Below are 4,561 nucleotides of genomic sequence, written 5' to 3'. Positions count from 1 at the left end.
CGCGCCCTCGACTCCGGCCGCCGCTGACTTCGCACCTCGCCGCCCGGAGCTCTGGCGACCTCCTCCGGTGTCCCCAAGTCAATCTCTGGCCGAACCCCGACGAACCCCGACGACTCCGGCGACGTCCCGCTCCATCTCCGGCCGGTGAACCTCGGGAGGCACGAGCAGCTACAGAGCTCCGGCGAGATCCGATCTGGATCTAGTCCTCGGGTTGACTTTTTCTCCCCGAAACCCTAGATGTTTTGCAATCTTTGACGCTTCATAACTTCCTTATCGTGGCTCCAATTCGTGCGTGTAGCATATCAAAATGTTCGTCTCGACGAGTACATCATTTCATCTCATTGTATCATTTTCATTTGAGGTCATCTTGATGCCCGAAATGCTGCTGGAAGAGGGCTATGTGATATTAGTTTCAGATCTGGTTCAGCAAATGCACTTTTGTCATTTTTTCCATGATTAATGTGTGCATGATATGATCCTGAGCTCTACATGAGTTTTGAAGTATGCCATGCCATCTTTACAGGGGTGTATGCCATGTATTTTTGTGATCTTTGTGGTGACTAGCACAAGCATGCAAAGTAGCTTACCTAATGTTGCTGATTTCAGGGACTCAGAAATATTCTAAGTCTTTGTCCTGCTGTAATTTTTATGCCATATGTTCATGTTGTTTCCTAGTGATCCGTGCATCTTGTGAGCATGGTCAGTAAGGATGTTTTGTAGATATTGTGGTGCTCTATCCATCCATGTCTTCTCTTGCATTTATGGAGCATCCTAGCTTGTGTCAATCGAGCTCTACTTTTGCTATAAAATGTTCCTGGCAGTTTGTTAACATGTTTAGCAATTTTGCCGAGCTTGTTGTAGTTGATCCGTGCATGCTATGATGTTGTTCTTGCCATGTCTAGCTCCTATGCCATGTCTACTTGCTGGGTGTATGTTTAGTTTATCATGCAATGCCTCGTGGTGAGTGCATTGAGCTAGTAAACATGCCTACTTGGTATCTGTTTTACATGCTCTAGTTTTTCACCAAGTCTGAATCTGTTTATGTTTTTGCTATGTTCACATGCTTGCAATTGTATTTTCTGATCCCTTTTGGCTCATGGTCACTAAGGGACTTTCGTTGTATGCTTTTAGTAGCTTCATGCCATGCCTTGCTTTGCCATGATATGTTCCTGTAGCATGTAGTTTTCGTGCCCTAAACATTGCTTCCTGGTATTAAATTCCTGACTTGTTGATAATTTCACAAAGTCTGAATCTATTATCTTTTGCACTTTTGCCATGCTTGTTTGAACCTGCTATTGATTAAATTAGTCGTAGCTCAGTGTTCATATCTTGTCAAGCATCATGAGTGGATCCCTGCCATGTACTTTTTTACCATGTTTGAGTGCAGTAGCTTATTTATCTTGATGCATTTAGATGGTTTCGTGCTGTTAATCGCAGACCGGTGCCATATTTGTTTTGCTTGCCATTTCCAAACCGTGCATCCGATTCCGGTGATCTTTATATCTATTTCAACCGAAATCAATTACTCTTTCCAGTGGCACTCTTGGTTTTCCAAGTTGAGGCCAGGTTCAATCATTCTTTTCCAAATCTTGCATATGCATCACATATCGCATCCCGCATACCATACCATGTTTGCATCTTGTTGCTTAAGCATTGCACGTGGTTGATTGTGTTCCCTTTTGCTTGTTGTTCTTGCTTGGGTAGAGCCGGGAGACGAGTACGTGATCGAGGAGCCCGTTGAGTACGCTTACGAGGATCAAGCCAACTCTGAGAACTTTGCAGGCAAGATGACCATACCCTCGAAATCACTTCTATCTTTGCTTGCTAGATGCTTGCTCTTTTGTTATGCCTATGCTACGATACCTACCACTTGCTTATCATGCCTCCCGCATTGCCATGTCAAACCTCTAACCCAACTTGTCCTAGCAAACCGTTGTTTGGCTATGTTACCGCTTTGCTCAGCCCCTCTTATAACGTTGCTAGTTGCCGGTGAAGATTGGAGTTTGTTCCTTGTTGGAACATGTTTATTGTTGGGATATCGTCATATTATCCTGTTTATCTTAATGCACCTATATACTTGGTAAAGGGTGGAAGGCTCGGCCTTATGCCTAGTGTTTTGTTCCACTCTTGCTGCTCTAGTTTCCGTCATATCGGTGTTATGTTCCCGGATTTTGCGTTCCTTACACGGTTGGGTTATAATGGGAACCCCTTGACAGTTCGCCTTGAATAAAACTCCTCCAGCAATGCCCAACCTTGGTTTTACCATTTGCCACCTAGCCTCTTTTCCCTTGGGTTTCCGAATCCTAAGGGTCATCTTTATTTAAACCCCCCTGGGCCAGTGCTCCTCTAAGTGTTGGTCCAAACTAGAGCCCTTTGCAGCGCCCCCTCGGGGAAACTCGAGGTTTGGTTTTAGTTGTACGGAGCGCTCATCTGAGTGTGCCCTGAGAACAAGATATGTGCAGCTCCTATCGGGATTTGTCGGCACATTCGGGATATGTTGCTGGATTTGTTTTACCATTGTCGAGATGTCTTGTAACCGGGATGCTGAGTCTGATCAGAATGTCTTGGGATAAGGAATATCCTTCGTTGACCGTGATAGCTTGTGATGGGCTAAGTTGGGACTCCCCTACAGGGATTTGAACTTTCGAAAGCCGTGCCTGCGGTTATGGGCAGATGGGAATTTGTTAATGTCCGGTTGTAGATAACCTGAAACTTAACTTAATTAAAATGCACCAACTGCGTGTGTAACCCTGATGGTCTCTTCTTAGCGGAGTCTGGGAAGCGAACACGGTGTCGGAGTAATGGTTGACGTAGGTGGTTCTAGGATCACTTCTTGATCATAGTTGTTCGACCGTGCCTTTGCCTTCTCTTCTCGCTCTCATTTGCGTATGTTTAGCCACCATATATGCTAGTCGCTTGCTGCAGCTCCACATCATACCTTTTACCATACCTATAAGCTTAAATAGTCTTAATCGCGAGGGTGCGAGATGGCTGAGTCCCTATGACTCACATATTCCTTCCAAAACCAGATGCAGGGACCAATGATACCATTCCAGGTGATTCAACTAAGCTCAAGTGGGAGTTCGATGAAGACTCTCGTCGTTACTACGTGTCTTTCCCAGATGATCAGTAGTGGTGCCCAGTTGGGGTGATCGGGGACTATGTTGCATTTGGGGTTTATCTTTATTTTGGTTCCGTAGTCGGACCTTGAGTGTATTTGGATGAATGTAATGTTATTTAAGTATTTTTGTGACGTGGCGAGTGTAAGCCAACTATGTATCTCTTTCCCCTTTATGTATTACATGGGTTGTTGTGAAGATTACCTCACTTGCGACATTGTTTTCAATGCGGTTATGCCTCTAAGCCGTGCTTCGACATGTGGGAGATATAGCCGCATCGAGGGCGTTACACTTGTCCTCAAGCAATTCAGTTGACAAACTGAAAGTGATAAAGAAAAACTTTTACAAACTCTGTTTGATCTTGTTGTTGCAAATATGTAAAGCCAACATTCAAGTTTTCAGCAAAGATTATGAACTAACCATATTCACAATAACATTTAGGTCTCATGTTTACTCATATCAATGGTATAATCAACTAGCGAGCAATAATAATAAATCTCGGATGACAACACTTTCTCAAAACAATCATAACATGATATAACAAGATGGTATCTCGCTAGCCCTTTCTGAGACCGCAAAACATAAATACAGGGCACCTCTGAAGATCAAGGACTGACTAGACATTGTAATTCATGGTAAAAGAGATCACGTCATAGTCGTACTCAATGTAAATTAATAGCAATGCATGCGAATGACAGCGGTGCTCTCCACCTGGTGATTTTTAATAAGAGGATGATGACTCAACATAAAAGTAAAAAAGATAGGACCTTCGCAGATGGAAGCAGGGATTTGCAGAGGTGCCAGAGCTCGAATTTTGAAACAGAGATAAATGATATTTTGAGTGGCATACTTTCATTGTCAACATAACAACCAAGAGATCTCGATATATTCCATGCTACACACATTATAGGTGGTTCCCAAACAGAATGGTAAAGTTTATACCCCCCCCACCACCAACAAACATCAATCCATGGCTTGTCCGAAACAACGAGTGTCGTCCAACTAACAACAATCCTGGGGGAGTTTTGTTTGCAATTATTTTGATTTTATTTGAGCATGGGATTGGGCATCCCGGTTACCGACCATTTTCTCGCGAATGATGAGCGGAGTCCACTCATCATGAGAATAACCCACATAGCATGGAAGATATAGACAACCCTAGTTGATTCATGAGCTATTCGAGCATACAAAACGGAATTTCATTTGAAGGTTTAGAGTTTGGCACATACAAATTTACTTGGAACGGCAGGTAAATACCACACATAAGAAGGCATGGTGGACTCATATGGAATAACTTTGGGGTTTATGGAAGTGGATGCACAAGCAATATTCCCTCTTAGTACAAGTGAAGGCTATAAAGAGACTGGGAAGCGACCAACTCGAGAGCCACAATAGTCATGAACATGCATTAAGATTAATCAACAATGAGTGCAAGCATGAGT

This window comes from Triticum aestivum, chromosome 7A, assembly GCF_018294505.1.
Source record: "Triticum aestivum cultivar Chinese Spring chromosome 7A, IWGSC CS RefSeq v2.1, whole genome shotgun sequence".
Classification (NCBI taxonomy): Eukaryota; Viridiplantae; Streptophyta; class Magnoliopsida; order Poales; family Poaceae; genus Triticum; species Triticum aestivum.
Note: the sequence above shows the minus strand (reverse complement) of the source record.